Genomic DNA, 13,637 nt, shown 5'->3' on the forward strand with positions numbered 1-13,637 from the left:
ACCTTGCCACACAGTTTTCCACAAGCCCCCCTTACCACACCACCAAGAACAACCCCCCCCCCTTCACACAACCCCGCCAAAAACACTCTCCCGACCACGACCCCTCCACCATCTGACACATTGCAGCCGTTCCGCAAGCACATACCTCACACTGTCTCCCAACCCACCCACACAATGTCCCGACAGCCCCCCTCACCACACCGCCAATAACTCTCCACCCCCAACCAATACCCCTGCACCATCTGACACATTGCAGCCGTCACGCAGCCACATAGTCCCGCAGCACACACTCCACACTACGGCCGCACAGAGCACACCCGCCCTCCCCACAACCACACCTCAGTCCCAACTACTCTTCCTCAACTCCACCTCACCACACAGCTAATAACTCAAACCCCCCTCCACCATCTAACACATTGCACACACACCGCCGCAACATACTCCCGCAGCACACCATCCTCCCCATGCCCATACACATGGCACTTCTCCCCACAACCACACCTTAAACTCCCTCCCTACCGCGGAACACAGTCTTCCCTCAGCACCCCTCACCACACCTCACATAACAACCCCCCTCACCACAACCCCAACACAAACAACAAACAGTCTCCCTACCCCCCCAACACACAGTGTTCCGCCAGCACCCCTCAACACCCCCCCGCAAACAGAAACACTACCACAGCCCACTCCCTCGCCCCCGCCTGTCTGCCTGCCGGCCCCAGCCCTCTCCCCACTCCCATCCCCCCCCACACACACACACACACACAAACCATCCCCACCCACCACCATACACCCGCACCCCCCACCCCCACGCATCTACTCATAAGCCACACACTCATAGATGCAACCCCACCAACATACGAGACATCCCACCCCCCAGCTCCCATCCCCCTATGACCATCCATTAGCATGCCTCTCTTTTGCACACAGCTCCCCTAGCACCCCACTCACCTCAGGGTGGGGGAGGAGAAGGGGGAGGAGAAGGGGGGGGAGAAGGGGGAAGGGGGGCCCACATCCCACAGCTGCTGCCTCTTAACCCACATATACCACACACGCACACTGCTACCAACACACACGCATCCTAGACCCCCCCCCCCACAAAAAATAAGAATTTACTTACCGATAATTCTATTTCTCATAGTCCGTAGTGGATGCTGGGACTCCGTCAGGACCATGGGGAATAGCGGGCTCCGCAGGAGACAGGGCACATCTAAATAAAGCTTTTAGGATCACATGGTGCGTACTGGCTCCTCCCCCTATGACCCTCCTCCAAGCCTCAGTTAGGTACTGTGCCCGGACAAGCGTACACAATAAGGAAGGATCTTGAATCCCGGGTAAGACTCATACCAGCCACACCAATCACACCGTACAACTTGTGATCTGAATCCAGTTAACAGTATGATAACAAAAAACGAAGTAGCCTCTGAAAAGATGGCTCACAACAATAGTAATAACCCGATCTTTGTAACAATAACTATGTACAAGTATTGCAGACAATCCGCACTTGGGATGGGCGCCCAGCATCCACTACGGACTATGAGAAATAGAATTATCGGTAAGTAAATTCTTATTTTCTCTAACGTCCTAGTGGATGCTGGGACTCCGTCAGGACCATGGGGATTATACCAAAGCTCCCAAACGGGCGGGAGAGTGCGGATGACTCTGCAGCACCGAATGAGAGAACTCCAGGTCCTCCTTAGCCAGAGTATCAAATTTGTAAAATTTTACAAACGTGTTCTCCCCTGACCACGTAGCTGCTCGGCAAAGTTGTAATGCCGAGACCCCTCGGGCAGCCGCCCAAGATGAGCCAACTTTCCTTGTGGAGTGGGCCTTTACAGATTTAGGCTGTGGCAGGCCTGCCACAGAATGTGCAAGTTGGATTGTGCTACAGATCCAACGTGCAATCGTCTGTTTAGACGCAGGAGCACCCATCTTGTTGGGTGCATACAATATAAACAACGAGTCAGATTTTCTGACTCCAGCTGTCCTTGAAATATATATTTTTAATGCTCTGACAACGTCCAGTAACTTGGAGTCCTCCAAGTCGCTAGTAGCCGCAGGCACCACAATAGGCTGGTTCAAGTGAAAAGCCGAAACCACCTTAGGGAGAAAATGAGGACGTGTCCGCAGTTCTGCCCTGTCCGAATGGAAAATCAGATATGGGCTTTTGTATGATAAAGCCGCCAACTCTGAAACTCTCCTGGCTGAAGCCAGGGCCAATAGCATGGTTACCTTCCATGTAAGGTATTTTAAATCTACCGATTTTAGAGGCTCAAACCAATGAGATTTGAGAAAATTCAAAACTACGTTCAAATCCCACGGTGCCACTGGAGGCACTATTGGGGGTTGTATATGTAGTACACCTTTGACAAAAGTTTGTACTTCAGGCACTGATGCCAATTCCTTCTGGAAGAAGATTGATAAGGCCGAAATTTGAACTTTAATGGACCCCAATTTTAGGCCCATAGACAATCCTGCTTGCAGGAAATGTAAGAATCGACCCAATTGAAATTCTTCCGTTGGAGCCTTCTTGGCCTCACACCACGCAACATATTTTCGCCAAATGCGGTGATAATGTTGTACAGTCACTTCCTTTCTAGCCTTAATCAAGGTAGGAATAACTTCCTCTGGAATGCCCTTTTCTTTTAGAATCCGGCGTTCAACCGCCATGCCGTCAAACGCAGACGCGGTAAGTCTTGGAACATACAAGGTCCCTGCTGAAGCAGATCCCTTCTTAGAGGTAGAGGCCATGGATCCTCCGTGAGCATCTCTTGAAGTTCCGGATACCAAGTTCTTCTTGGCCAGTCCGGAGCCACCAGTATTATTCTTACTCCTCTTTTCCGTATAATTCTCAGTACCTTTGGTATGAGAGGCAGAGGAGGGAACACATACACTGACTGGTACACCCACGGTGTTACCAGAGCGTCCACAGCTATTGCCTGAGGGTCTCTTGACCTGGCGCAATATCTGTCCAATTTTTTGTTGAGGCGAGACGCCATCATGTCCACCTTTGGTCTTTCCCAACGGTTCACAATCATGTGGAAGACTTCTGGATGAAGTCCCCACTCTCCCGGGTGAAGGTCGTGTCTGCTGAGGAAGTCTGCTTCCCAGTTGTCCACTCCCGGGATGAACACTGCTGACAGTGCTATGACATGATTCTCCGCCCAGCGCAGAATCCTTGCAGCTTCTGTCATTGCTCTTCTGCTTCTCGTGCCGCCTTGTCGGTTTACGTGGGCGACTGCCGTGATGTTGTCCGACTGGATCAACACCGGCTGACCCTGAAGCAGCGATTTTGCCAGGCTTAGAGCATTGTAGATCGCTCTTAGCTCCAGTATATTTATGTGAAGGGACGTCTCTAGGTTTGACCACACGCCCTGGAAGTTTCTTCCCTGTGTGACTGCTCCCCAGCCTCGTAGGCTGGCATCCGTAGTCACCAGGACCCAGTCCTGTATGCCGAATCTGCGGCCCTCTAACAGATGGGCACTCTGCAACCACCACAGGAGAGACAACCTTGTTCTTGGTGACAGTGTTATCCGCTGATGCATGTGCAGATGCGATCCGGACCATTTGTCCAGCAGATCCCACTGAAATGTCCGTGCATGGAATCTGCCGAATGGAATTGCTTCGTAAGAAGCCACCATCTTTCCCAGGACTCTTGTGCATTGATGTACTGACACAGTTCCTGGTTTTAGGAGGTTCCTGACAAGTTCGGATAACTCCCTTGCTTTCTCCTCCGGGAGAAACACCTTTTTCTGAACCGTGTCCAGAATCATTCCCAGGAACAGCAGACGAGTTGTCGGGGTCAATTGAGATTTTGGAAGATTCAGAATCCACCCGTGTTGCTGAAGCACTACCTGGGTTAGTGCTACACCGACTTCCAGCTGTTCTCTGGACTTTGCCCTTATCAGGAGATCGTCCAAGTAAGGGATAATTAATACGCCTTTTCTTCGTAGAAGAACCATCATTTCGGTCATTACCTTGGTAAAGACCCGAGGGGCCGTGGACAAACCAAACGGCAGCGTTTGAAACTGATAATGACAGTCTTGTATCACGAACCTGAGATACCCTTGGTGTGAGGGGTAAATTGGGACATGCAGATAAGCATCTTTTATGTCCAGGGACACCATGAAGTCCCCTTCTTCCAGATTCGCTATCACTGCTCTGAGTGACTCCATCTTGAACTTGAATTTCTGTATGTACAGGTTCAAGGATTTCAGGTTTAGAATAGGTCTTACCGAACCGTCCGGCTTCGGTACCACAAATAGTGTGGAATAATACCCCTTTCCCTGTTGTAGGAGGGGTACCTTGACTATCACCTGCTGAGAATACAGCTTGTGAATGGCTTCCAAAACCGACGTCCTTTCTGAGGGAGACGTTGGTAAAGCAGACTTTAGGAACCGGCGAGGGGGAGACCTTTCGAACTCCAACATGTAACCCTGAGATATTATCTGCAGGATCCACGGGTCCACTTGTGAGCGAGCCCACTGATTGCTGAAAATCTTGAGTCGACCCCCCACCGCTCCTGAGTCCGCTTGTAAAGCCCCAGCGTCATGCTGATGGCTTTGTAGAACCCGGGGCGGGCTTCTGGTCCTGGGCAGGGGCTGCTTGCTGCCCTCTCTTACCCTTTCCTCTGCCTCGCGGCAGATAAGACTGTCCTTTTGGTCGCTTGTTTTTATAGGAGCGAAAGGACTGCGGCTGAAAAGACGGTGTCTTTTTCTGTTGGGAGGGGGTCTGAGGTAAAAAAGTGGATTTGCCGGCAGTTGCCGTGGCCACCAGGTCCGAAAGACCGACCCCAAATAATTCCTCTCCTTTATATGGCAATACTTCCATATGCCTTTTGGAATCCGCATCACCTGACCACTGTCTCGTCCATAAACTTCTTCTGGCAGATATGGACATCGCGCTTACTCTTGATGCTAGAGTACAAATATCCCTCTGAGCATCTCGCATATAAAGAAAAGCATCCTTTAATTGCTCTAGAGTCAATAAAATACTGTCCCTATCCAGGGTATCAATATTTTCAGTCAGAGAATCCAACCACACTACCCCAGCACTGCACATCCAGGCTGAGGCTACTGCCGGTCGCAGTATAACACCAGTATGTGTGTATATACTCTTCAGTGTAGTTTCCAGCCTCCTATCTGCTGGATCCTTGAGGGCGGCCGTATCAGGAGACGGCAACGCCACTTGCTTTGATAAACGTGTGAGCGCCTTATCCACCCTAGGGGGTGTTTCCCAGCGCGCCCTAACCTCTGGTGGGAAAGGGTATAATGCCAATAACTTCTTGGAAATTAGCAGTTTTCTATCTGGGTTAACCCACGCTTCGTCACACACGTCATTCAATTCCTCTGATTCTGGAAAAGCTACAGGTAGTTTTTTCACCCCCCACATAATACCCCTTTTTGAGGTACCAGCAGTATCAGAGATCTGCAAAGCCTCCTTCATTGCCGTGATCATATAACGTGTGGCCCTATTGGAAAATACGTTTGTTTCTTCACCGTCGACACTAGATTCATCTGTGTCGGTACCCGTGTCGACTGACTGAGGTAAGGGACGTTTTACAGCCCCTGACGGTGTCTGAGACGCCTGAGCCGGTACTAACTGGTTTTCCGGCCGTCTCATTTCGTCAACTGACTTTTGTAATGTGCTAACATTATCACGTAATTCCATAACTAAAGCCATCCATTCCGGTGTCGACTCCCTAGGGGGTGACATCACCATTACCGGCAATTGCTCTGCCTCCACACCAACATCGTCCTCATACATGTCGACACACACGTACCGACACACAGCAGCCACACAGGGAATGCTCTAATCGAAGACAGGACCCTCTTAGCCCTTTGGGGAGACAGAGGGAGAGTTTGCCAGCACACACCAAAAACGCTATAAATGTATATAAACAACCCTAGAAGGTGTTGTTTTTGATATAAGCGCTTTTAATATATCAATATCGCCAAATTATGCCCCCCTTCTCTTTGTTACCCTGTTTCTGTAGTGCAGTGCAGGGGAGAGTCCTGGGAGCCTTCCTCACCAGCGGAGCTGAGCAGGAAAATGGCGCTGAGTGCTGAGGAGAATAAGCTCCGCCCCTTTTTCGGCGGGCTTTTCTCCCGGGTTTTAAGAAAACTGGCCTGGGTTAAATACATACATATAGCCTTAATGGCTATATGTGATGTATTTATTTTGCCACTAAAGGTATTTAATATTGCTGCCCAGGGCGCCCCCAGCAGCGCCCTGCACCCTCCGTGACTGAATCAGTGAGACGTGTAGCAACAATGGCGCACAGCTGCAGTGCTGTGCGCTACCTTCATGAAGACTGAGGAGTCTTCTGCCGCCTGCTTTCCGGACCTCCGTCTTCAGCGTCTGTAAGGGGGATCGGCGGCGCGGCTCCGGGACGAACCCCAGGAGGACCTGTGTTCCGACTCCCTCTGCAGCTAAGTGTCCAGTAGCCTAAGACTCCAATCCATCCTGCACGCAGGTGAGTTGGAAATCTCTCCCCTAAGTCCCTCGATGCAGTGATCCTGTTGCCAGCAGGATTCACTGAGATTTAAACCTAAAAAAACTTTTTCTAAGCAGCTCTTTAGGAGAGCCACCTAGATTGCACCCTTCTCGGACGGGCACAAAAACCTAACTGAGGCTTGGAGGAGGGTCATAGGGGGAGGAGCCAGTACGCACCATGTGATCCTAAAAGCTTTATTTAGATGTGCCCTGTCTCCTGCGGAGCCCGCTATTCCCCATGGTCCTGACGGAGTCCCAGCATCCACTAGGACGTTAGAGAAAAAAAAAAATTTCACCATCTTTACACCCCCATCACCCACTCACTTTCATACCTGCCCCTATCACCATCACACCACACATACCTCCCAACTGTCCCCATTTCCACAGGACACTCCCCTTTTTTAGAGTCTGTTCTGCTGTCCCACCCGCAAATCACAATGACCTTGACACTCACCTGCCATTCACTCCTCTGCCTAACACAGCAGTGTCGGAGCCAGAGGAGAGGGGGCATGGTAGCGGCTCACTGAGCGCTCAACATGCCCCTTCTAGGACAAACAACATACCCCACAATCTGCTATCTCTACACCACCACAAATCCACCCCACTTTTTACAAGCCCACCTCCACTTTCACCACCAACCCCACACGCTGCCCCCGCACATATCTAAAATGTGCCTCTTCACTCCAAATACAAGTTGGGAGGTAGGCCACATTTCCATACACAAATCACACACACAGCCAAAACACTTTCTTAAACACACACACACACACACACACACACACACACACACACACACACACACACACACACACACACACACTCACACCCAAACACACCCCTCTCCTAAACACCCCACACACCGTAAGGACATCCCAACACCCCAAACCCCCCTCCAGCAGCTCCCACATGCAGCCACTGACAGCCCAGACACCCCCGACCCCGACGCCTGCATAACTCACCAGCATACACTGCCCAGCCTAACCCACCGCACCGAACCCACCCGCCGCAGCACCTCCCACAGCCATCCGTGCCACGGACACGGTGGCCGGGCCCCGCCACCCGCACCACGGCCGACCAGACAGCCGCAGCCCGCACCACCCCTCCCGCCCTCCACACACCCCCAACGCCAGCTCCCGCACTGCAGCCGCGCCTGGGACCCACTGTCCCGCCAGACGCCGTCCGCACAACGGACGAAGAGATTGCAGTTACGGTGCAGCATCACCCGTGCCTGTAACTGCTGCCGCCGCCGCCGTACACATCAGGAGGGACGGGTGGCGCAGGAGAAGGCTTCATAGCCCCCCCTGCGCCGGTACAGACACCCGCTGCCTCCTCCGCACACCGAACACAACGCTGCCTCCCACCATCCCCAGAGACCCGGACTGTACACCACAGGGCCTGGCCTGCCAGCTCCACAGGCCAGAGACGGGGGACAGCGCCCCTGCTAATGTGGCCGCTACACCAACTTCACAGGTGAGAGTGTACAGCCAGCTCCGCCTCTCTGCGTCCCCTCCCAGCCGCCCGCGTCTCTGCGTCCCCTCCCTGCCGCCCCCGCGTCTCTGCATCCCCTCCCTGCGTCTATGCATCCCCTCCCTGCCGCCCCGCGTCTCTGCGTCCCCTCCCTGCCGCCCCGCTTCTCTGCATTCCCTCCCTGTCGCCCCGCGTCTCTGCGTTCCCTCCCTGCCGCCCCGCGTCTCTGCGTCCCCTCCCTGCCGCCCTGCGTCTCTGCATCCCCTCCCTGCCACCCCGCGTCTCTGCGTTCCCTCCCTGCCGCCCCGCGTCTCTGCGTTCCCTCCCTGCCGCCCCGCGTCTCTGCTTTCCCTCCGTGCCGCGCCGCGTCTCTGCATCCCTTCCATGCCGCCCCGCATCCCCTCCCTGCCGCCCCGCGTCTCTGCGTCCCCTCCCTGCCACCCCGCGTCTCTATGTCCCCTCCCTGCCGCCCGCATCTCTGCGTCCCCTCCCTGCCGCCCCACGTCTCTCTATCCCCTCCCTGCCACCCCGCGTCTCTGCGTCCCCTCCCTGCCGCCCGCGTCTCTGCGTCCTCTCCCTGTCGCCCGCGTCTCTGCGTCCATTCCCTGCCACCCGCGTCTCTACGTCCCCTCCCTTGCCGCCCGCGTCTCTGCGTCCCCGCGTCCCCTCCCTGCCGCCCCATGTCTCTCTATCCCCTCCATGCCGTCCGCGTCTCTGTGTCCCCTCCCTGTCGCCCGCGTCTCTGCGTCCCCTCCCTGCCGCCCGCGTCTCTGCGTCCCCTCCCTGCCGCCCGCGTCTCTGCGTCCCCTCCCTGCCGCCCGCGTCTCTGCGTCCCTTCCCTGCCGCCCATGTCTCTGCGTCCCCTCCCTGCCGCCCGCATCTCTGCGTCCCCTCCCTGCTGTCCCGCGTCTGCGTCCCCTCCCTGCGTCTCTGCGTCCCCTCTCTGCCGCCCCGCCTCTTTGCGTCCCCTCCCTGCCGCCCCGCGTCTTTGCGTCCCTTCCCTGCCGCCCCGCGTATCTGCCTTCCCTCCCATCCCTGCCGCCCCGCCTCTCTGCGTCCCCTCCCTGCCGCCTCTCTGCGTCCCCTCCCTGCCACCCCACATCTCTGCGTCCCCTCCCTGGTACCCTGCGTCTCTGCGTCCCCTCCCTGCTGCCCCGCGTATCTGCCTCCCCTCCCCTCCCTGCCGCCCCGCCTCTCTGCGTCCCCTCCCTGCCACCCTGCGTCCCCGCCCTGCGTCTCTGTGTCCCCTCCCTGCGTCTCTGTGGCCCCGCCCTGCATCTCTGTGTCCCCTCCCCGTCTGTCTCCTCCCCGCCGCCCCGCTTCTTTGTGTCCCCTCTCTGACGCCCCGCGTCTCTGCAGGGGTTAAAGGGGCACAGCCCCTTCCGACGGTGTGAAGAGCGCCCGTAGGGCGCGATGAAGCACCTAGTGTTGTATAAACAGGACATGCACACTTTAACGAACCCATCATTTCAGCGACAGGGTCTGCCACACGACTGTGACTGAAATGACTGGTTGGTTTGGGCCCCCACCAAAAAAGAAGCAATCAATCTCTCCTTGCACAAACTGGCTCTACAGAGGCAAGATGTCCACCTCATCATCATCCTCCGATTCCTCACCCCTTTCACTGTGTACATCCCCCTCCTCACAGATTATTAATTCGTCCCCACTGGAATCCACCATCACAGGTCCCTGTGTACTTTCTGGAGGCAATTGCTGGTGAATGTCTCCATGGAGGAATTGATTATAATTCATTTTGATGAACATCATCTTCTCCACATTTTCTGGAAGTAACCTTGTACGCCGATTGCTGACAAGGTGAGCGGCTGCACTAAACACTCTTTCGGAGTACACATTGGAGGGTGGGCAACTTAGGTAAAATAAAGCCAGTTTGTGCAAGGGCCTCCAAATTGCCTCTTTTTCCTGCCAGTATACGTACGGACTGTCTGACGTGCCTACTTGGATGCGGTCACTCATATAATCCTCCACCATTCTTTCAATGGTGAGAGAATCATATGCAGTGACAGTAGACGACATGTCAGTAATCGTTGGCAGGTCCTTCAGTCCGGACCAGATGTCAGCACTCGCTCCAGACTGCCCTGCATCACCGCCAGCGGGTGAGCTCGGAATTCTTAGCCTTTTCCTCGCACCCCCAGTTGCGGGAGAATGTGAAGGAGGAGCTGTTGACGGGTCACGTTCCGCTTGACTTGACAATTTTCTCACCAGCAGGTCTTTGAACCTCTGCAGACTTGTGTCTGCCGGAAAGAGAGATACAACGTAGGTTTTAAATCTAGGATCGAGCACGGTGGCCAAAATGTAGTGCTCTGATTTCAACAGATTGACCACCCGTGAATCCTGGTTAAGCGAATTAAGGGCTCCATCCACAAGTCCCACATGCCTAGCGGAATCGCTCTGTTTTAGCTCCTCCTTCAATGTCTCCAGCTTCTTCTGCAAAAGCCTGATGAGGGGAATGACCTGACTCAGGCTGGCAGTGTCTGAACTGACTTCACGTGTGGCAAGTTCAAAGGGTTGCAGAACCTTGCACAACGTTGAAATCATTCTCCACTGCGCTTGAGTCAGGTGCATTCCCCCTCCTTTGCCTTCATCGTGGGCAGATGTATAGGCTTGAATGGCCTTTTGCTGCTCCTCCATCCTCTGAAGCATATAGAGGGTTGAATTCCACCTCGTTACCACCTCTTGCTTCAGATGATGGCAGGGCAGGTTCAGGAATGTATGGTGGTGCTCCAGTCTTCGGCACGCGGTGGCTGAATGCCGAAAGTGGCCCGCAATTCTTCGGGCCACCGACAGCATCTCTTGCACGCCCCTGTCGTTTTTTAAATAATTCTGCACCACCAAATTCAATGTATGTGCAAAACATGGGACGTGCTGTAATTTGCCCAGATGTAATGCACGCACAATATTGCTGGCGTTGTCCGATGTCACAAATCCCCAGGAGAGTCCAATTGGGGTAAGCCATTCTGCGATGATGTTCCTCAGTTTCCGTAAGAGGTTGTCAGCTGTGTGCCTCTTATGGAAAGCGGTGATACAAAGCGTAGCCTGCCTAGGAACGAGTTGGCGTTTGCGAGATGCTGCTACTGGTGCCGCCGCTGCTGTTCTTGCTGCGGGAGGCAATACATCTACCCAGTGGGCTGTCACAGTCATATAGTCCTGAGTCTGCCCTGCTCCACTTGTCCACATGTCCGTGGTTAAGTGGACATTGGGTACAACTGCATTTTTTAGGACACTGGTGACTCTTTTTCTGACGTCTGTGTACATTTTCGGTATCGCCTGCCTAGAGAAATGAAACCTAGATGGTATTTGGTACCGGGGACACAGTACCTCAATCAAGTCTCTAGTTGCCTCTGAATTAACGGTGGATACCGGAACCACGTTTCTCACCGCCCAGGCTGCCAAGGCCTGAGTTATCCGCTTTGCAGCAGGATGACTGCTGTGATATTTCATCTTCCTCGCAAAGGACTGTTGGACAGTCAATTGCTTACTGGAAGTAGTACAAGTGGTCTTCTGACTTCCCCTCTGGGATGACGATTGACTCCCAGCAGCAACAACAGCAGCGCCAGCAGCAGTATGCGTTACACTCAAGGATGCATCGGAGGAATCCCAGGCAGGAGAGGACTCGTCAGACTTGCCAGTGACATGGCCTGCAGGACTATTGGCTTTCCTGTGTAAGGTGTAAATTGACACTGAGGGAGTTGGTGGTGTGGTTTGCAGGAGCTTGGTTACAAGAGGAAGGGATTTAGTGGTCAGTGGACTGCTTCCGCTGTCATCCAAAGTTTTTGAACTTGTCACTGACTTATGATGAATGCGCTGCAGGTGACGTATAAGGGAGGATGTTCCGAGGTGGTTAACGTCCTTACCCCTACTTATTACAGCTTGACAAAGGCAACACACGGCTTGACACCTGTTGTCCGCATTTGTGTTGAAATAATTCCACACCGAAGAGCTGATTTTTTTTGTATTTTGACCAGGCATGTCAATGGCCATATTCGTCCCACGGACAACAGGTGTCTCCCCGGGTGCCTGACTTAAACAAATCACCTCACCATCAGAATCCTCCTTGTCAATTTCCTCCCCAGCGCCAGCAACACCCATATCCTCATCCTGGTGTACTTCAACAGTGACATCTTCAATTTGACTATCAGGAACTGGACTGCGGGTGCTCCTTCCAGCACTTGCAGGGGGCGTGCAAATGGTGGAAGGCGCAAGCTCTTCCCGTCCAGTGTTGGGAAGGTCAGGCATCGCAACCGCCACAATTGGACTCTCCTTGGGGATTTGTGATTTAGAAGAAAGCACAGTTCTTTGCTGTGCTTTTGCCAGCTTAAGTCTTTTCATTTTTTCAAGCGAGAGGATGAGTGCTTCCATCCTCATGTGAATCTGAACCACTAGCCATGAACAAAGGCCAGGGCCTCAGCCGTTCCTTGCCACTCCGTGTCGTAAATGGCATATTGGCAAATTTACGCTTCTCATCAGACTCTTTCAATTTTGATTTTTGGGTCATTTTACTGAACTTTTGTTTTTTGGATTTTACATGCTCTCTACTATGACATTGGGCATCGGCCTTGGCAGACGACGTTGATGGTATTTCATCGTCTCGGCCATGACTAGTGGCAGCAGCTTCAGCACGAGGTGGAAGTGGATCTTGATCTTTCCCTATTTTAACCTCCACATTTTTGTTCTCCATTTTTTAATGTGTGGAATTATATGCCAGTATCAATAGCAATGGCCTACTACTATATATACTGCACGCAACTGAAATGCACCACAGGTATGGATGGATAGTATACTTGACGAATGACGACACAGAGGTAGGTAGAGCAGTGGCCTACTGTACCGTAATGCTATATATTATATACTGGTGGTCAGCAAACTGTGCAAAACTTAAATGCACCACAGGTATGGATGGATAGTATACTTGACGACACAGAGGTAGGTACAGCAGTGGCCTACTGTACCGTAATGCTATATATTATATACTGGTGGTCAGCAAACTGTGCAAAACTTAAATGCACCACAGGTATGGATGGATAGTATACTTGACGACACAGAGGTAGGTACAGCAGTGGCCTACTGTACCATAATGCTATATATTATATACTGGTGGTCAGCAAACTGTGCAAAACTTAAATGCACCACAGGTATGGATGGATAGTATACTTGACGACACAGAGGTAGGTACAGCAGTGGCCTACTGTACCGTAATGCTCATAGGCGTGCACAGAACATTTTATTAGGGGGTGCACCATCGGAGGGCTGTGTTTAGCACCGCCTATTGGCACTCAATGCAATAAATATCACACACCACAAGGGACATGGCCACTGCAAATGGGGGGTGTCAGCATGACACGCCATCTGTTTCTAATCACTCTGGGAGCATTACTTTCCCTTCCATATGCACCTTGCCTATATAGTGGTTTCTTACAACTGGGAACCTCAAAAGAAATGTCCTCCCTGGTAAGACTGCATCTTCAGTCGATAATCACTATTCATGTGGAAAATTACATGGTCCACAAGATGCCTGTTTGTGCAGGAATATAACTAAGATCATCATCATGCAACAGAGGTTCAACCAGACTCGTGTCACCTCCTGCCCCCTTCATCTCTTAGCCACACAATCTCCTCCCTGCGTCATCCTTTAACCCCCACCATCATCCCCTCCCTGT

Source organism: Pseudophryne corroboree, chromosome 9, assembly GCF_028390025.1.
Source record: "Pseudophryne corroboree isolate aPseCor3 chromosome 9, aPseCor3.hap2, whole genome shotgun sequence".
Taxonomy (NCBI): domain Eukaryota; kingdom Metazoa; phylum Chordata; class Amphibia; order Anura; family Myobatrachidae; genus Pseudophryne; species Pseudophryne corroboree.